This window comes from Astyanax mexicanus, chromosome 1 (assembly GCF_023375975.1).
Source record: "Astyanax mexicanus isolate ESR-SI-001 chromosome 1, AstMex3_surface, whole genome shotgun sequence".
NCBI classification, from domain to species: Eukaryota; Metazoa; Chordata; class Actinopteri; order Characiformes; family Acestrorhamphidae; genus Astyanax; species Astyanax mexicanus.
In genome coordinates, this window is record NC_064408.1 from 106,354,970 (window position 1) to 106,377,013 (window position 22,044).

At 36.7% G+C, this 22,044-nt stretch overlaps 1 protein-coding gene across 1 annotated transcript in view; it reads right to left on the minus strand.

The window, feature by feature from the left end:
* LOC103044085 (cadherin 7a) overlaps positions 1-18,683 on the minus strand; it is a 261,452-nt gene extending 242,769 nt beyond the window's left edge. The window contains exon 1 of the mRNA XM_022680284.2: positions 18,386-18,683. The gene's annotated coding sequence lies outside the window, so the exon portion shown is untranslated. The remainder of the gene's footprint in view (positions 1-18,385) is intronic.
* Positions 18,684-22,044: the final 3,361 nt, after the last annotated feature.

The following is a 22,044-nucleotide window of genomic DNA, read 5'->3' on the forward strand; positions in this document are numbered from 1 at the left end:
TGGTGGGCCAAATACATTTCCTGATAAACAAAATAAAGCTTGCAGCAAAAATATATGTATTTATTTCTCATGCAAGCAGATGACAAGATCACAACTGTGCTGTGATCAAACACTACTTTTGGTTAGTTCATCTCGTAGTCGTAATGACTGTGTTTACATTACTACAAGCCACATTGCTCAAATTTGTATATATTTTTTTTTGCTCAGATCTGATTTGTCGTTTTCTTGATGGTTCACATTTACAAATGTAAGTGACCTGTATCTGTGTGTACTGTGAATGAATCTGTCCCTGAAACATCTCACATGCACACACTGATGCGTGTATAAACGTTGCCTTCTTCACCAACAACAAAAAAACTCATATTTCAGAAACGACTCGTAGCTTTATAAAGGTGAAATATATTTAGCTGGAGTGGAGAGAAAACAGCTGGTCTGAAGTACATGTCCAGGTTGAGGAGAAGAAAAAAGGACAGGCAGTTTGCTTTTGCTGTTTTTGCAGCTACAGCTGCACAGCTGCACCAAGAGAGGTTTGGGTACACGTAGCACATGTGTAAAAGCAAAAAGACGCATGAATTTTAATTTGACCGTTTACATTCATGTCCATGGATTGGATAAGTATCCAATTTAGGACCACAAATGAAAGTGGCTCAGATCTGATTTGACAAAACTGGATTTGACACAATCACACAGCCATGAAAAAATAAAATCTGAGCCACATTGAGCAAAAACTCGGATTTGAGTCGCTTCAGCCTGGTAATGTGAACGTAGCCTATGATGCACTGAAAGAAATTATACTGTATCTTAATAGACTAAATCTTAATCTTAACATTCAGTTCTGACTGATTTTCACATTCTACATCCAACCCATGTGAATCATCACCTGATGCACCAGTGTATTTTTCCATGGCTAGCAGGCTTGTGTGTGTTTTGAAAGGGCATGTCAGGAAAAAAAAAAAAACACTGTGTTACTAGAGAAACTTTCCAGGTCATACTTCTTGTCTTCCAGCCATGAAACCATCAAAATCTCAGGCAAACAGTTGTACGGGAACACACACAATCACACATATAACAAGGATGCGGTCCTTCCTGCGTATGTTTGGGCAATTTTAATGATAGTGGGAGAAAGTAGAACAGATCTGGCCACGGGGCAGAGAGACAGAAAGAGAGAGAGAGAGAGAGATTGCCCAGGTGGCTACGGTTCGTGGTTAATGCATTGATAGAGAGCGGTACGAGGTCAGTAAGATAGACGCAGTGAAATGAATGCCTCTTATTGGTCTAACCTAGAGCCACACCCCCAGGGAGCCATCAGCTTCAGGCAGAGAGAGAATCAGACCAACATATCTAGCAGCTGCAGCAGTACTGTGCACAGCAAACCTGCATGGATTATTAAGATGTCCTATTGATAATATGCAGCAATGTGAGTTTCCTCACTTTCGCATGAATGCAGAAGGAAGCCTAAAGTTTCTGATTTAGGATAAAAGCCTCAATTTTTAAAAGTAAGGTCTGTTTCTTCACTCTTTTGAGGAAAATATTTTCATTTTTCAAAAAATTTGAAATTGCCAGCTGCCCTTGTTTTTTTCTGATAAATGGAAAAACAGAAGTGCATCCAAAAAAAGATGCTTTAAATGGTTTCCTCAGAGATAACAGGTCCTATTTCAGCAATCTATAGGTGAGCCATCAACTGTGCACCATGCATGCCCTGCATGTCAGTGTTTCTTTGCTATCATACTGATGGAAAAAAGTACCATATTTTACGCACTATAAGGTAGGCGTGGGCGATATGGCTCTAAAATAATATCATCAGGGTATATTTCATTTACTGGTGCGCCTGTGTTTTCCGTTGCCAAGATAGCATTGTGCCAGAAATTTACCTGAACACACCTCACTTCAAGACCACCACACCCATCGGATATTATAGATATATCCGTTAGCGCCTTTGGTATCTTAAGGATGCAGGCACAAGGCATAAAAATACTGTTTTTGGAGTGAAAGATAACAATAAGCATTGCAACTCATTTTAGGTTTTGTTCAGTCAACTTAATTTCATTTGCTATATTGTATAAATGCATTACTGTATTTCAGGCCTTAAGCACATTCCACAAAGCACTACATTCTTAAACTGTCAAGTTTTTATCAAACACCACTACAAACCTTACTGTGCAAAACAAAAGTCTTATGTTAACCATGTGCAAAAGCAACATCAGCATCTTTGGGTTTGGATGCATCTGGGATAAGCCACAACACAGAGGAAAAGAGTAGTTTTAAAAGACAAACCAGTATCATTCATATGTTTTGAAGAACTGGATGCCATTAGATCTGAATCAAAAACAAAAAGGACCATCCAGATTGTTATCAGTGAAGGCAGAGTTTATGCAGAAATGCAGAAACATTCATTATCGATCTTTGATCAACATGTGCTATCTTTAAAATTTTTTCAGGGATATCTGTGCATGACTTAGTAAGAAGGGGCAGCCCAGGACTAGAATGGGATCAAATTTCACCTGAAACACTTCAGTGCATTGTGTTAAGACGTAAGTGGTCAGAAGAAGGGCTGGGACAAAGTATCAATATTATATGTACTGTTTTCATCTGCAATACATTATCGATACATAGCATCAAATATCAACATTTTTATTAAAACTTACAGTAGCTTGTAACTTGATTACTACAGTAAGCAGGAAGGTCAACATTGAAAAGTGGTGTATGCTTTACTGTTGCAATTTTTTTTGCATGCCTGACATGCAGAAATGGCCAATGAAATTAAGTTTAGCAGAGAAAACATTACACATCTTGGGTTCATACATTTTGCAATGAAATAAGTCTAAATAAATGTAGGAAATACTCATTTGTTTCTGCCTTTTCCATACTCCACTATTTTTTTATATTTTTAAATTAAGGATTTTACAATACTTTTACATATTGTAATATACAGTATATTATATATAACACATAACATATCATATACTAACATATACTTTTCAGAAATAAGAGTTTTTATCATTTATCAGCATTTATTTGCTGCTGTTATCCTCCAAAGCTGGTGTCTGTACGTTTTGGGATTTGGGGGATTTAGGGTCCTCTCTGGTGAGAATGGGTAACTTGTCACGTCCTCGCCCTGTTTTGTCTGTTCTCGTGCTTGTGTGTTGTTCCCACGTGACCCCTGCTCCTCTGTGTCCCCTGTCTCAGTAGTTTTCCACCACGTCTAATTTGTAGCTCCGCCCCTTCCCCAAGTGTTTCCTATTCTAGTGTGTTTCCTGTTTCTTTAAATAGATCCCCTGTGCCACTTGTCCTTCGTCTGTCTTTGCACTAACCTCTATTGTTTTGTCTCTCCGTGTTTATTCTGTGTTTCATAGCCCTAGTTCTTGCTCCTTATTTATTTCTTGTTTAGTTTTCTAGTTTCTTGTTTCTTCCTCGTTTCCCCTGTTCCCTGCTTAGTGTTTAGTTCCTTGTTATTTCCCTGTATATATATATCCCTGCCTTGTTTAGTTTTGTATTTATTCAGTCCCTCGTTTGTTTCTTAGTTTATCTATTTTCAGTTATTTGGTTTATTCCCCAGTTCCTTGTCTATATCTCCCTGTTTTATGTTTACGTGTTTATTTGTTTCTTGTCTCTTTGTTTATCTTTGTTATTTATTTATTAAATGATTCATTTCGCCATACCTGCACTTGTGTCCGTCTCCTCGTCTCCCTGCCTGGGTCAACCATGACATAACTGCACTGATTATGCAGAAGAATCATTTTAAACTGGGTAGGTCTGATGCGGTCTCCTTTTAGAGTGGGTTAATCTGATTCCAGGTTATGTTTAGTCAGAGATAGAGAGAGAGTGTGCTCAGTCAGAAACTGAATGAGCTACTGAGCTCTGAATTTCTACTTCTGAAGTCTCCATTGCTCCACCAGCCGCTCGGGTTTAGTAAAACTGAGCCGGATCCTCTTTTAGAGGCTGTACATGTGACCTAAGTACGTAAAGACGCGTGACGTGGACAGAAGAACCACAGATTTCAGAATTAATATATTATTAGGCTTAGCACGGATGGTCGTTTTAGCACACTGATACCATTAAACACAATATTTTGTCTCGTCTCCACTCAGAAATGCTTCTGCTTGCAGTTTAGAAACAAAATAATACAGAATGCTGCTTTAACATGGTACAGAAGCTATTAGGCTTTAAAAAATACCCAATATTGGGAAGGCGCAGTCTTTTTATTTTTAACCTTCACTTCACAAAGACTTTGGCACTGAAAACTCTTTCAAAGCTCACCATTTAAACGAGAAGCGTTTGCATTCAGGGATACGCGAGTTAGTGAGTGAGGTGGCGTTCTGTGCACGACCCTGAATTGGACATGTAAAACACCTGATGAAAAGCAGAGCGGGAGAAAGTCCACTTTCCTGTCACACAATACTGAATTCACTTCTCCATCACACAGTCAGAGACAGAGAGAGAAAGAGAGAGAGAAAGAGAGAGAGAGAGAGAGAGAGAGAGAGAGTCTATACGGAACTCTGATATATGGTTATATATGCACATATATCATAAAGAACTGAATGCATTCAACTGTTTTGACAAGGGAATAGGAGTCTCTGGAGCAGATAAAAATGAATCTACTGGCACTGTGCCTAATTCCAGGTGTGGGCTATCGAGGGGTATAAAACCCCCAGTGTTGAGCTGTGGAGCAGTCGAATAGTGATTTCTAGCATCCATTACTTCTGAGATGAGTTGAGGAGTTGGGAACAGGATGAGGCGGTCATCATCCAACATCCTTGTTTAACTAATGCTCGTGTCGCTGAATGCGATAAAATCCTCACAGTAGTAAAACTACAGAGTCATGTAGAATGTCTTCCCTGGACAGTAGAGACAGTTACTCCAACAAAAGTATTGGGACACACCTCTTAATAATATAATACTTAATTATTATAGCATCTACAGGGGTTGGACAATGAAACTGAAACCTGTCATTTTAGTGTGGGAGGTTTCCTGGCTAAATTGGAGCAGCCTGGTGGTCAATCTTCACTAATTGCACATTATTGCACCAGTAAGAGCAGAGTGTGAAGGTTCAGTTAGCAGAGTAAGAGCACAGTTTTGATTAAAATATTGCAATGCACACAATATTATGAGTGACATACCAGAGTTCAAAAGAGGACAAATTGGTTGGTGCACGTCTTGCTGGCGCATCTGTGACCAAGACAGCAAGTCTTTGATGAATCAAGAGCCACAGTATCCAGGGTAATGTCAGCATACCACCAAGAAGGACGAACCACATCCAACAGGATTAACTGTGGACGCTGTAAGAGGAAGCTGTCTGAAAGGGATGTTCGGGTGCTAACCTGGATTGTATCCAAAAAACATAAAACCACGGACGATCAAATCACGGCAGAATTCAATGTGCACCTCAACTCTCCTGTTTCCACCAGAACTGTCTGTCTGTCTCTGATCATGCTGATAAAACCAAACAAGCAAAGGATTCCTGTTGCAAACGTTCATTAACCACAATAATACAATACAGTTACAGTGGCTTGCAAAAGTATTCGGCACCCTTGGACTTTTCAACCTTTTTTCAATATTATTCACCCCCATTGCGCTTATATCTAGTAGCGCCACCTTTTGCTGCGATTACAGCTGCAAGTCCGTGGGGTACGTCTCTATCAGTTTTGCACATCGAGAAACTGAAATTTTTGCCCACACTTCCTTGCAAAACAGCTGGAGCTCAGTGAGGTTGGATGGAGAGCGTCGGTTTGTGAACAGCAGTTTTCAGCTCTTTCCACAGATTCTCGGTTGGATTCAGGTCTGGATTTTGACTTGGCCATTCTAACACCTGGATACGTTTATTTGTGAACCGTTCTATTGTAGATTTTGCTTTATGTTTTGGATCATTGTCTTGTTGGAAGATAAATCTCCGTCCCAGTCTCAGGTCTTCTGCAGACTCCAACATGTTTTCATTTAGAATGGTCCTGTATTTGGCTTCATCCATCTTCCCATCAATTTTAACCATATTCCCTGTCCCTGCTGACGAAAAGCAGGCCCAAGCCATGATGCTGCCACCATCATGTTTTACAGTGGGGATGGTGTGTTTAGGGTGATGAGCTGTGTTGCTTTTACACTAAACATAAAAACAAAAAAAATGAATTTTGGTTTCATCTGACCGGAGCACCTTCTTCCACATGTTTGGTGTGCCTCCCAGGTGGCTTGTGGCAAACTTTAAACGAGACTTTTTATGGATATCTTTGAGAAATGGCTTTCTTCTTGCCACTCTTCCATAAAGACCAGATTTGTGCAGTGTACGACTGATTGTTGTCCTATGGACAGAGTCTCCCACCTCATCTGTAGATCTCTGCAGTTCATCCAGAGTGATCATGGGCCTCTTGACTGCATCTCTGATCAGTCTTCTCCTTGTTTGAGCTAAAAGTTTAGAGGGTCTTGGTAGATTTGCAGTGGTCTGATACTCCTTTCATTTCAATATAATCGCTTGCACAGTGCTCCTTGAGATGTTTAAAATTTGGGAAATCTTTTTGTATCCAAATCCGACTTTAAACTGTTCTTTACAAGTGAAATTATAAAATCTATCCTTTAAAAAAATTGCAAGACACTCGTTTTAAATTTCTTGAAAGCTGCCCTATTTTGTTTCTGCAATACAATACTTTTTATTTTAGCAACTTTTGACTCGCCCTGTCGATTTTTTGTATAACTGTTAGATTTTCCCAAGAAGAGAATTCCATTTGTTACAGAGAGAGTGATGGAGAGAAAGTAGAAGAGAGATGGAGCAATATTCAGAGAAACAAAGTAAAGATGGAGAGAGGGATGGTAAAGAACACAGAGGGAAACAGTGTGAGAAAAAGGAATTGGAAGACAGAAAGTGAGCGAGAAATAGAAAGTGAGCGAAAGAAGGAAAAGATAGAAGATTGAGAAAGAGATAGAGAACGGCTCTCCTTCCCTTCCAATCCTCATTCGCAGCCTTCAGCTGAGCACAGGCAGCAGATATGTTGGCAAAACCAATCCAAGGTCAGCTAAGCACACATCGCACAGAGCGGCTCGCACAGCTGTCCCACAGATTACACGCCGTAACCTCACCTAGCGCCTCCTCGCTCTGCTGGGAAGGTTAAAGGGTTGAATTCAAACAATAATGGAAGCAGTCTTAAGGGCGTATGAGTCAGAGATTTGGGGCGATAACTCATCTCTTTATCATTAGCTTGACAGGATCTGACAGGCCTGTGCTATCGCCAATCTCAATCTTGCATCATTCACTAAAACGAGCCCCACCAGCCGTACAAAGCCAGCAGAATAAAGAGATTTGTGAGGAGCTTTTTATTGTAAAAACGCCCCATCCGAATTTATATATATATATATATATATATATATATATATATATAACCTAACACACTGCCCCGAGTCATGAAGAGAGAACAGAAGCTGGACTCACTTTGAAGTTTCAAAGTAAAATGATAAAAAGGCTGTGGTTAGAACGGAACCAAGGAAGTTAATATGATCACAAATATGATCAATCAAATTCATCATATTCATATTAGTACAGGAATTGTAATCACTCACTAAGTTTTAAGTTTATAAAGTTATTAGTGACGTTTACCCAAATGTGAGGACAAAAAGAGAGCAAAAAGAGAGCTAATGACCAGTGTTTCTAGCTATGGAAAATATTGAGACCACATCAGTCTCTCAGTTTCTGAATCAGTTTCTCTGATTTTGCTATTTATAGATATATGTTTAAATAAAATAAACATTGTTGTTTTATTTTATAAACTACGGACAACATTTCTCCAAAAAATTCCAAATAAAAATGTTGTAATTTAGAGCATTTATTTGCAGAAAATTAGAAATCGCTGAACTCACAAATAAAGATGCAGAGCTTTCAGACCTCAAATAATGCAAAGAAAACAAGTTCATATTCATAAAGTTTTAAGAGTTCAGAAATCAATATTTGGTGGAATAACCCTGTTTTTTAATCACAGTTTTCATGCATCCTGGCATGTTCTCCTCCACCAGTCTTACACACTGCTTTTGGATAACTTTATGCCACTCCTGGTGCAAAAATTCAAGCAGTTCAGCTTGGTTTGATGGCTTGTGATCATCCATCCTCCTCTTGATTATATTCCAGAGGTTTTCAATTTGGTAAAATCAAAGAAACTCATCATTTTTAAGTGGTCACTTATTTTTTTCCAGAGCTGAATGTTTTGCAACTGTGTGTGCTATTTGTGCCTGCACTGCTTCAGAATGTTACGAACTATTATAAAAATCATTATGATAAAACCCCGCAGAGGGCTTTTCATTTAAAACAAGAGGAACAGAATAAAGTGCAGAAGAACAAGAACAAAGTAAAGGAGAGAAATAAGGAAGACAAGATAAGATAAAGGTAGAGTAATTTGTATGTATTGTTTTACAGTTGTGCCTGCCACACACAGTACTGTCTGATTACTCACACAGCCTGTTGAAAGTACTGAAATCCACAGTCGATTACATGTGACTTGAAATTTACACACAGAAAGGCAGGAAATCTTTCTATAAATTTGCTAAAATTAAACTACCTTAGCTAATGTTACTATACTAGTCCTGTACAGCTTTCAGCTTTTAGCTGGAAAACAGAAAGTTTGTAAAGAGGGAGTAAACTGAGTAAACTGATAGCAAGAGTGATAAGTGACGCAGAATCCTTTAATTCATTTAATGTATGCGAATAGAGTATACAAATGAACTTTAACCTGACAATTATCATCTCCCTCTGCTGCACTCTGAAACAATACGCATTTGAAGTTCATTGGCTCCAAGGGGGGCAGAAAAATCCAAGATGAGACACTGAATGATGTAGTAAAACATCATTTAATGAGGCAGAAGACACTGAGACAAATTCCTATAACATAGCGCCAGATTTACCATGACTTCTATAGGAAATAGCCTTGACATGTTTGCTCATTCATAAAAGAAGATTACTGCCAAGTTTTATCATTTGCATGAAACATGAACATGGAGCTGCTGCTATTTTCTATCATTAGCATGTGCTATTAGCAAATGCCTCATAAACTCCCCTGCCAGTAAATTTCCATTTGGGGCATTTTCACATCATTCATACATACTTTGTTTGGTCTGGACTTTATAGTTTGGTCCAAACCAAAATAGCAGCAAATTTCATCTGACCAAATGACCCATGGTCTCGTTCCTCTTTAGGGTAAATGCACATTTTTTAGATTTAAACAATACAGAAGAAAAAAGAACCTGACAGATATTAACATGCACCCACGTTATGCCGAAGAAAGTATGCAAAAGCTTATTGTTGTGACTCCTGTATCTACTGTAACTGTATATTAATATGTTTTACTCATTCTGCTACACACCTCTGTGAAGTAGTGTGGAGTGCCATATCTTTTCATATGCAATAATATTGCCCAAAAAAAAAAAAAAAAATATATATATATATATATATATAGTGTACGGAACCAAGATTTACATGTTTTTTACACTGTATACATTTGGTCCAGTTAGTTTTGGTTTCACACAGCATGTCGCCACTTAGTCAGTTGCTTTTCCAGGTTCCAGGTGCCAAATTCTGTATCCATGCCAGAATGACAGTAAGACATATTCTGAGCTGGATAATTGTTAGCCACTAGGCTTGTTAACTGCAATTGTCTTTTGAACCATAGACTCAGATAAACCTTTTTTTTATTGTAATTGATGCTAATTTGTAATTTAATCTCAGTAGAAAATAGAAACAGGTCTGACTTGTCATTAAATCTCTGTTGAGCTGTAGTGTTTTTAGTTAAAATAAACATATATTGCATTGTCAAATTATTTAAAACTGTGAATCTACTAATGTGAACAATAACTAGCAATTTGCTTCACTTGAGAGCATTATGAAGTCTTCTTCATTAGCATCTGGTCAAACTTAAACACACTTGAAGAGCTGAGCTTAAGATTATCAGACAAAGCGTGTGTTTTTCTAAATCTGATAAGCCTGTCTGTGCTGTGGTTCTGTACCGCTATTCGTGTAGCCCGGAGAGCTCCACTACTGAGCTTATCTTTTACTGCAAAGCTCTATGATGATCAAAATAGCAACTCTTCAGGACTTTCTAAGAGCTGTAGAGGGAAAGACTGCAGCTACAGAATCATCATTATTCTTCAATATTTTTACTCTTCCAGTTTTGGGGGAGAAGGTGCAAAAGCTGCAAGAAATTTACTTGGAGTATTAGATTATGAACACATCAGTTTTACAACATACATATTTTGCATTATACTGCTTTATGTCTTTATGGAAAACTTAGAGATTAGAATATCGGTACAACATACCTGTCAAGTTTTGGACTTAAAAATAAGGGATTTTTTCCCGCCGCCCCAACAGCCCAACCGAGGGCTAAAAATTAATATATATATATATATATATATATATATATATATATTTAATAGATTTAAAATTGAAATTGAAGGGTGCACAAATTTACAAAAAGGACATGGATCAGATATATTCCATAAGTAAATAATAGTCCTAAGGGGCCTACACAATTACTAATCTTTCATTAATACTTCTTTCTATCGTTCAGTCCACTCCTGATCAGTTCAGTTAATTTCAGCCCTCTCCACATTTTCTCTCTCTCCAGCTCAACCATCTCTTCTACCCCTTCTAAATAATACATTACATTACATTATAATACATTACCACAATACTTGAGATTTAAACAAATTCTAACAAACCCTAAAACTAGCCCTGAACTAATAGAGTTTGGAAATGATAGTTATTGGCTGATCAGGCACATAAGGGCAGGGCATTATATATATATGTAGATTTTTCTCAAACCCTGAATATCTATCTAGCTAATTCTAAAGTTAAGCTAACTGAGTCACAAGCTGGATTTTATTAAACACACAATGGGTTTAATTTATGTTTTGATTCAGAGAAGAGTCTTTTTAACCAGCTATCAGAAACAATCTCATCACAGTTTACATGGTTAATTACCTTTCTTTTAGAAAAATCTCCGTATATCCAGATTAGTTTTAACGTCAGCTGCTCCGACTAGCTGCCTGAACTCACAGCGAGGGGAGGGGCGGGGCTTCCCCCACACTAAACTGCGCTCCGCAAAACCAGCAAGCTGATTGGCTGTTTCTCCGGAAAGGCGGGACGTTCTCCTTGAACCGGCAACACGATTGGTTAAGAGACACACAGCGGTCAGTGCATTGTCGCCTGTGGCCTATATATTTTTTTATTTAGTATAATACGGGAAATTTACGGGAAAATACTAATACGGGAGGACGGCGGGAAAGAGGAGTAAAATACGGTAGTTTCCCGGCCAAAACGGGAGACTTGACAGGTATGGTACAAATATATAATATCAGTGTCTTCTGCCTATAAATAATGATGAGAAAATGACATATGGACACATTGGGGTTTTTTAGTAATGGGATTTGAGGGGAATGGCAAAAAAAAGCACTTGCTGTCAGTCTAGCAAGTCTGGCAATGTTAAAAAAAGCAAAATCAGAGATTTAACTACGTTATGCTTTTTATGCCATTTTGTCATAGACAAAATGATAACTTATGAAAGCTTTTTTTGCCAACAAAATGTAAAAAATATATATTTTTTTTATTTTATTAATAATTACTAATTTTGTACCTGCACTGTAAGACATATAAAAAAAATATGTATTGTAACAAGGAATAAATCAATTTTGAAATCTATAAAAAAATATGTTTTGTGCATTTTGTTAAAATAACTTTTTTTTAATGAAAATTACTTTTTCCATGATTATGATTATAATTATGATTCATTATGTATGATAAAACGATCACCCCTTCCTCATCAATAGTACTTTTATTAAAAATCAGGCACCTTTAGCCATAAATATTGTGGTAATATGTTACAATAATGTTACACACAATAACAGTACTTAGAACAGCAATAAACATTGTTTAATTGTTATTTAAGTAATCTCAACTAATTATTAATTACCACTAGTTAAGATGTTACTAAACATTACTAAGGAAGTTGTTAATAATAACAAATTGAGTCATTAGTTCAAAAATATAATAATACATTATTATTAATCAGTCTTAATTAGTGGCAATTAATAATTAATTGAGTTATTTATTTAATAAGTATGTTAATTAATGTAATCCTAGTGTGAAGTGTTATCAATACTGTTTGTTGCATTATAAACAAAGAAAGTATTATATAGAAATTATTATAAAGAAATTATTATTATATTATAATTATTATAAAGAAAAACAAGTATCATTACTACAATCTTTACTTTAATTTACTACAAAATACATACAAAAACATACAAACTAGGCTTTTCTCTGTGTAAAATATATTTCTTTAGAAATGTTAATTCTTTTTAAATTGATTTTCATTAAAAGTTAAGAAGGTTTTATCTCTCCCCTGTGAAGTTGCTGTTTTAGAGAATCCTTTTTTAAATGGACAGGGGTGATATATTTAAGGGTTATTATGGTTTCTGATGGTTTCATTATCATGATATCTGATGATATCAGAATCCTTTGTGGTGTAACAACTTGCAAAAGTTGTAAAGTAAAGTTCTGTAAAGATCTTTCAGCGTAGACCCTGAAGAACTTCAACAAAGAACCTTTAAAGAATGGCTGGAAACGGTGCTGAAGGGGTCACCATACCCCTAAATCAAAAAGCGGGAACTTTTGAGTCACATCATATTCTCATCACACTTGACCACATGACATATTCACGCATGCAGTGACAGAAACCAGTGAAAGGTCAGAGATATGAGAACCTAGGGGACTTTGACATTTCATCTGCTTTAGTGGACCATGAAGGGATTTGTACCTTTGACCCTGTGCCACTTTCTTACTCACAGCTTTCAGAATTCTACTTAAATATCAATGCTATTCTCATATTAGTACAGAGAATATCAGGGCATCATTTAAAGAGGTGTAAAAGTGTGAGGAAAGGTGGAGCAACAATCTGGGAATGGTGGGAACTGTGGGAATCTCTGTTAGGTCCTAATAAATACTCTTACACAACCGTAAACCTGTGTCTCAGAAAAATGATAAATGTATTAACAGACATTATTTGTCTTAAATACAGCTCTGGACAAAAATAAGAGACCAGTTTCTGGAGTCACTTTATGTGATTTTGCTATAAGTATGTGTTTGAGTAAAATGAACATTGTTATTTTATTCTATAAACTAGGGACAACATTTCTCCCAAATTCCAAATACAAATATTGTCATTTAGAGCATTTATTTGCAGAAAATGAGAAAAGGCTGAAATGACAAAATCTTTACAAAAGAGCTTTCAGACCTTAAGTAATACAAAGAAAACAAGTTCATATTCATAAAGTTTTAGGAGTTCAAAAATCAATATTTGGTGGAATAGTCCTGGTCTTTAATCACAGTTTTCATGCATCTTGGTATGTTCTCCTCCACTAGTCTTACACACTGCTTTTGGATAACTTTATGCCACACCTGGTGCAAAAATTCAAGCCGTTCAGCTTGGTTTGATGGCTTGTGATCATCTTTATTCCTCTTGATTATATTCCAGAGGTTTTCAATTTAGTAAAATAAAATATAAAAACATTTTTAGGTGGTCACTTTTTTCCAGAGCTGTATGTGAGGGTCATAATCCTTCTGGAGAAAATGAGTTCTGATCAGATGAGATAAAGATGGTTAGAAAACAAAAGGGTGAGGTATTCAGCATTAAGAACACTGTAACACCTATTAAGTATCTATCAAGCATAGTGGTGGGAGCATTGTGTAATGTTTTGCTCTTGGTGGAACTGGAACTGGTGAATTGGACAACGCAGACATAAGTAAAAGGAGGGTTTCCTTACAATTTTTTTAGAATACCTTCAACACATCAGCTAGATGGATGAGACTTGGAATCAATTGGGTGCTCCAACAGGACAAAGACCCCAAAAAACCTTTAGAATGGGCTTCCCAATATCCAAACCTAAACCCCACCAAAAACAGGTGAATTGTGCAATATATAAATAAATGAATTAATTAACTCAGATATTTAATTAGAAGTGTTTGGTCAAGGTACAACTTGTTAATGGAACGTTAACTAAATGTTTGCTGTGCTGAATAAATATTTTTCAAGTGAATGTCAAAAGACCCTATCATACACCTTGCGCAAGGCAAGTTGTGATGCTCGTTGCTATCTTAAACCCTGTCAACAGTCTATTTTCACGACTTGTGCCCCCGCAGTTCAAATAGCATTGGAATTTACAAATATATTTACGTTAATTTACATTGGCATGGTGGTCTAGAAGTGAGGTGTGTTCGGGTAAATATCTGGCATGTTTTTTATCTTGGTGGCGGGAAATACTGGAAATACCACTGACTGATTAAAACCCTGACAACAGTTAACAGTCAGCATTGTGCACACTGCACACCCTCAGCGCACATACACCCCCGCTCGTTACACACACACGGACAAAGTGCAGAGTACAAACCCAATTTTAACTCACCAACAAACAGAATAAAGAATAAAATAACATTGCTGTTCCCTTAAATGAGCTGACGTATGTTCACAGTGTGAACGCACAGGTCAGTATTCTCTGCTGTGATGCGCAAAAGCACAGCGCTGTTAAGATATGAACAAGCCAAAGTCAGCGCACACCTGGCTCTTAAAGGTAATGGTTAATTTCCCATGATTAATTAAGAGAATTAGTTCATACCTTTCGCATGTTTTAAGCTATGCATGGGGCATTTTTTGTGCCCTCACGATATCAAAGACACACTGATATGACCTAAATTAAGCAGGGTGATTTGAAAATATTCTTTAATAATATCAATACTGCGATATGCACAAGACAAATGCAAACAAATATAAAGACACAATATAAACAGTAAGATATTGTATCTAATGGTCCTTGTTAGACATGTAAGACAAAAAGGCTAAAAGAAAACATCCCTGGTGTATAATTATTTTTTTAATTTTTTTATGTTGTCACTCTTTTTGCCTACAATCAACCTAAACATTTTGGTTTAATTGTTATGTTTAATTCATATAAATTAATCTGTATGAAGGAGGGCATTGAAGGGATTTTTGTATCATACTTTTTTTTATAGAATCTCCTCAAAATGTCGACACAGTATAAGAAAGAAATGACTCCACATTTATATATCCACATTATCACACTGAAAGTATTTCAAAATGAACAACCATGATTCATTTCTAATTTCATGTGGGTAGACTAATTATCAAATTAATTCAGGAAAAAAAAGGCTGGCAGGGTTATAAATTAGATTTAACTCTTGGAAAAATGCCCAGAACGTATGGCACTCAATTTATCCTAATCTCCTCAGACTGTAATCTTGATGATTTGGGGTAGTCTACATAAATAATAGACCAGTAGCTAAGAAGCCTTGTTTTAAATACTAAAGGCCAGCTTTTAACCATCTCATATTATTACAGCTAGATTTGCTTTCTAACATAAAACACAATTAGATTCTAAATCACATTTAGCTTTTACACGATTTACGGAGGAATGCTCACACACTTGTGATCTCCACCCCTATTGTCTATTTTTTTTTTTTGTTTGTTTTCAATAAACCCTTACTAAAACCTTCTCTCTAACCCTGTGGAAAACATAGAACTTAAATATATATATATATATATATATATATATATATATATATATATATATATATATATATATATATATGGTTAGTCAGTGGTCATATGGTTAATTTAAGTGGTTATAGAGAGGACTCTGGCTTATTCTTCTCAGAGATGGAGAAACTGTTGTTTGTGGTTCTTTAAAGAACTTTTTCTTTTAATTATTAAATAATTTTGCCAAAGAAACACAACACTAGGTCAGAGTGTATAAAGAAAATGCAGTCTCCCTTGTATTCACAACATTTTCTCTCAACACAGCATGATATCAGTGCTCTACAGTCCTACAAAAATGAATGCTCCTCAGTGGTTCTTTGCTAAGATGTATTGCTCTAGGAAAAACATTAAATATCCAGTGAACTTCACATGAGTTTTCCCCGAGCTCCTTTAAATAACCTTTATAGGAAGTTTTTTTTCCAAGTAAGCAGAATAGGTTCTTCTATAGGATCACTCCTATTGTTTTGTTTTGTTTTTTCCAGAGCTGTGTATTTCTATAGTTCAATATCTAGACTCTATATACGAATTGCCAATTCTGGCTTGTGCTGCCTTCCAACTCACCTCAGAAATTTGTACTTCTGAATGACTTTGGAGCTTGTAAGTATGACACGATTTCTTTTTTCTTGTTTTTTTTTTTGTGAATAATATTATAATACAGTAAGATATATCAGTTGCATGTGCTGATCTTCTTTTGTTATGAATGGATGAGAGTAAAACATTTAGAAATAGGGTCCAGATGCTGTAAAATCTGTGTTTTTATTGACACTCTCCTCCAACTTGAAAAGGCAGAGCTTATAAAAATTTCATGAAAGAGTTTCCCACTTGTAAATACGCTGATGTGCCCTTTTTTTTGTAAATACACTTTTTTTTAATCTGACATGACTTCAAGGCAGAATTAGACTGAAAGGTAAAGGTTAGTATGATAAATATATAGTGCCAAAACTAACGTCTACAAACCTGTTTGAGCCATTATCAGCACTCTTTCCTCTTGTCAGCTGATTAAAATGAACTAAAATATGAGGTAAGACGCACAGTTGTAATATTATCTACAACTCTATAGCTAGACTATGTGTATATAGAACTGTTTAGCCTAATTGCCAAGTCCCCTTTGCTTTAAGTCTACCTTGGGGGTTTGTATGTTTTTATTGGCACGCTCCTAACTAGGAAAGTCAGAGCGCTCGTACGTGCATTCGAGTGAACAAACCTCTTAAATGCGCTATCTTTCTACATTTAATGATTATTAGACTTTATCAGTGACAAAGCTAAAATCTGCGGATTGTACGACCCATTACCATCACTTCTTGTCCAGGGTTTGTGCTCAGAGAAGACCAGTCAATTAAAATAAACTAAAATGTGAGGTGAGATACAGAGTTATCTACAAAATTATCTACAATTCTATACCTAATCTGGCTTTTGTTCGAGTGCACTGTCCTCGTGAATATGCTATTTTTTCCACACCTAGATTATTAGATTTTATCAGTGCTCAATCTAAACTTTGCAGATTGTATTAGCCAATACTAACACTCTTGTCCAGGGTTTGTGCTAAGAGAGCATCAGACAATTAAAAAATGCTGAAATATGAATTATCTACAACTCAGCTAGACTATGATTATATAAAACTGTTTAGCCTAACTGAAAACTGAAACTGCTGGCTTGAGCTGGCTTTAAATCTACCTTAGAAGTTTGCACCTTTTCTGAACACTTGTACATACATTCAAGTGCATTTGCCTCTCAAATACATTGTTTTGCTACTCCTAATTTTCATATGATAGCAGCAGATTATTAAACTTATTAGCTAGACTATGTATATATGTATATACTGTTTAGCCTAATTGCCAGTGCTGGTTTTAAATCCACCTGGGAAGTTTGTATGTTTTATTGATATGCTCCAAACTGAGAAAGTCGGAGTGTTCTTACATGCATTCAAGTGCCCTCAACAGCAGATTATTAGACTTTATCAGTGATCAAGCTAAAGTCTGCAGACTCTATGACCCAATACCAACACTCTTGTACAGGGTTTGTGCTTTGAGAGCATCTGCCAATTAAAATTCGCTGAAATGTGATGTAAGATGCACAGTTGTAATGTTATCTACAATTCTATACCTAAGCTGGCTTGTACTGGCTTTAAGTCTACCTTGGAAGTTCGCACGTTTTTACTGACACGCTCCGAACTCGGAAAGTCGGAGCACTTGTACATGCATTCCAGTGCACTCGCATCGTAAATACGATTTTTTTTCTACACCTAATGTTTGTATGATAACAGCAGATTATTAGACTTTATCAGAGCTTTATCAGAACTCTTGAGCAGGGTAGAGGTGTAGAACGATACACGCTTGCCGACAAAGTGTGCCTAGACAGCAGCAGACACTTGAAATACGCTGCGATACGCTGAGTTACGATGCGCAGTTGTAACAGTGTCTACAACTCTACACCAGGCTATATCTAGACTGTTTATCCTAAATGCCAACGCTGGCAGGGTTCCAGCTTTCAGTCTCGAGTTTTTTTTCTCCTCTTTCTCTGGTGTGTAAAACCAGCACGCGCTGCAAAGTAACGCGTCCGTCCCTCAGCGTACGTAAGTTCCTCTGGAACACGAAGCCATTCAACAGCTCGCCGCAGAGGAGCCGCGTGCCATCTGAATGCCAATGACAAGAAGCCGGAGCCACCGCGCATCACACACATACATAGACACGCACGCACGCGCGCGCGTGCGCACACACACACACACACACACACACACACACACATACAAGCAGCAACAGTTAAGCGCGTGCTAAGTGCAAACAGTCGCTGAAGCAACACCGGTAACATCACTAGCTTACCTCGCGCAGTCGCACGCGCCGCTCGTGTCGCTGATCCGCGTTTGGAGGCGAGGACGCGCGAGACGCACCAACAAAAAGTTACGCACGTAACGCAGCTCCAGACTTCACCGCAGACCAACTGTGCTCACCAGAGAGCAGGGAAATCAGAGGAAACAGGGCAGTTAAAACAGTTAAAACCCCGCAGGAGCGGACACCGGTAATCCTGTGGCGCGCGCAACGGAGAAGATGCGTAAAGACCGCGCGCTCAGGCGACAAGTGCAAGGCAAAGTGTTCATGCTGGTGGATTGAGGAGGGGAGCTTTCTCGCGCGCGCGCTCGCTCACTAGCTCTCTCTCACTCCCTTACGCACACACACGCTCTCTCTCTTTCTCACTCTCTCTCTCTCTTTCTCTCTGCCTCCTCCTCTCTTTTTCTATCTCTCTCTAACAAAACTTGACTATTCTTCATATTTATAAAACTTCAAAACACATAAATATATATATTTTTAGCTTTTTTATCACTTTTTAATTTCACTTTTTTATTTCCTGTCATGGCAAGCTGCCCAACAGGGTGGACGCTTTTAGCCAACATTGACATTTAAATGCGATATACAGCTCTGGAGAAAAAAAAAGACCACTTAAAAATGATGATTTTCTTTGATTTTACCAAATTGAAAACCTCTTGAATATAATCAAGAGGAAGATGGATGATCACAAGCCATCAAACCAAAATGAACTGCTTGATTTTTTAAATCAGAAGTGGCATAAACGTATCTAAAAGCAGTGTGTAAGACTGGTAGGGGGAAGCATGCCAAGATTGATGAAAACTATGATTAAAAAACAGGGTCATTCCAACAAATATTGATTTCTGAACTCTTAAAAAGCTTTATTTGAGGTCTGAAAGCTCTGCATATTTTTGTTGTTTCAGTATTTTTTCATTTTCTGCAAATAAATGCTCTGAATGACAATATTTTATTTGGAATTTGGGAAAAATGTTGCCCGTAGTTTATAGCATAAAACAACAATGTTCATTTTACTCAAACAAATACTTATAAACAGCAAAATCAGAGAAACTTATTCAGAAACTGAAGTGGTCTCTTAATTAAACTCACTTTTTGTGAATTTAATTACTCTAGAGCCCCAGCCACTAGATTTGTTGGAGAAATGCTATTTTGATCTGCTGGTTGAGAATATCACACAGCATAGAGCAGAATTAGTCAGCAGACTTCGTCTGAGGGAGGGATCTGTGCCTACTGTTCATGGCAAGTCAGCACATGTGGAACATGTAAGAACTTTTAAATAATAAGGCATGGCCAGCAACAGCTTATTTGCATAAAAGTAAAAGAGCCCTTAAACAGCTCATTCTGAAAGGGACTGAAACTGGTAAGAATAGAGTTGGTGAAATTTGTGTGAGAGTGATTTTGTGTAAATGGGGTTTTCCTGGACATTTGGACGTTTTTTGTATGAAAATAACTAAATAAATAATTAAATGCTTAAATCATTATTGTTATTTAACCACATAAATCATTCAACTTACCCTCAACTTATTCAACTTAACCTGACAGCATTGTGGACATGGAAAAACCAACTAACCAACCAACCAACCAACCAACACATAAAAGAACTTTAAAAAGTACTTAATTTTTTTGTTAAACTTTCCTCTATACTTGTGATAATGTATGTATTAATATTAAATCTTGATAAATCTAGTGTTACACACTGTTTGTATGACATTTAAGCAACACAGGAGACATGTTACACTGAAATGTGACTTACTAAAGTGGTTTGAATTTGGGCATACTTTTGGACATCAATATATGGCTCATGTCAGTTTTCAGTTACCTGTTATCATGAAAATTTTTCAACCATTTAAAATAGAAACAGAGTTGTAATTTTCACCGCTTTGTTTTTTTAACAGGTGATAACTTCCACAGAATTTCACACAGCATGTCTTAAAACAGAATTTTATGGATTTAATGGGATAAATCGGAATGAACGAGAGATTCACTAAATATCTCAATTAAAGATGTGGCAAATAATTAAGATTATTAAAAAATATTGAGACACATGTTTCCCATTAGAGAAAGTTACATCACTAAGTTTGCTTGTAGACTTTGTGCAGTTCTAGTCTGGCCCATTTGAAAAGGCTAACTGTATAACTCTTTTGAATCTTTTCTTCTTTGTTTCAATAGACAGTTATTCAATTAATAATTTTTGTACATTAAATGTGTGACAAGAAGTTTGAAGAACCTCCTTATAGTATTTGGGACCTAAAAAAAAATAATTTTAAGAGTGCACATGGCTTAAAGAAACAACAATAGAGTATGGAAACTGATTGGGTGCAAGATGGATGGGAGATTCCATTTCTTAAGTTGAGTTTGAACCAGAGTGTCACATGGGACCATGTGTACTGGGTAAATGTCATCAAAGGCATTACCACCCACAGTGGACAGTACAGTGGGTGATCATGATTGTGACTTTGGTGGTTCATTGGTTAGAGCACCAGGACATCGATGACAAGGTCATGGGTTTGGTACCCAGGTTTGGCGGGCTGCCACTGTTGGGCTCTTAAGCAAGGTATTTAACCATCACAGCTCTCGCTCTAGGGACATGTTCCACAATATCACTGTGTGTGTGTCTTCTGAGAGTAATCACTAGTGTATGTGTGTGTGTGTGTGTGTTCACTGCACAGATAGGTTAAAATGTGGAGCATACATTTCCCTGATGATAATAATAAAGGGAATTATTGTACAATATTCAATATAGAATAGGCAGTCCATAGGTCAGTGCAATGTTCCTTAGTTTTCATTGGACATGGCAAAATTGATGGGAGATAATAGATTAAATACAATGTGTGTTTGGACACGACAGAAAACAATTGATGGTTCATTGCATCTCCCCAAAATTGCAGATTTATGATAAATATATATACAAGAATATGTCAATGATGTTTCTTATCTTAAAATAACATTATAATTGCAATTAGGGCTTTATGCGCTGCTACACTGTGTAAGAAACTATTTGGGGAAATGTGGTGTATACAGCTCTGGAACAAATTAAGAGACCTCTTCAGTTTCTGAATCAGTTTCTCTGATTGTACTATTTTATAAAATACAGACAACATTTCTCCCAAATTCCAAATAAAAATATTGTCATTTAGAGCATTTATTTGTAGAAAACAAGAAATAGCTGAAATAACAAGAAATATGCAGAGCTTTCAGGCCTTACATAATGCAAAGAAAACATTCAGCATTCAATATTCAAGTTTTCAAGTTTTAAGAGTTCAGAAATCAATATTTGGTGGAATAACCCTGGTTTTTAATCACAGTTTTCATGCATCTTTTTTAAATCAGTTTCTCTGATTTTGCTATGTATAGGTATATATTTGAGTAAAATGAACATTGTTGTTTTATTCTATAAACTACAGACAAAATTTCTCCCAAATTCCAAATAAAAATATTGTCATTTAGAGCATTTATTTGCAGAAAATGAGACATGATTGAAATAACAAAAATGATGCAGAGCTTTCAGACCTGAAATAATGCAAAGAAAACATTCAATATTTATAAAGTTTTAAGAGTTCAGAAATCAATATTTGATGGAATAACCCTTGTTTTTAATCACAGTTTTCATGCATCTTGGCATGCTCTCCTCCACCAGTCCTACATACTGCTTTTGGATA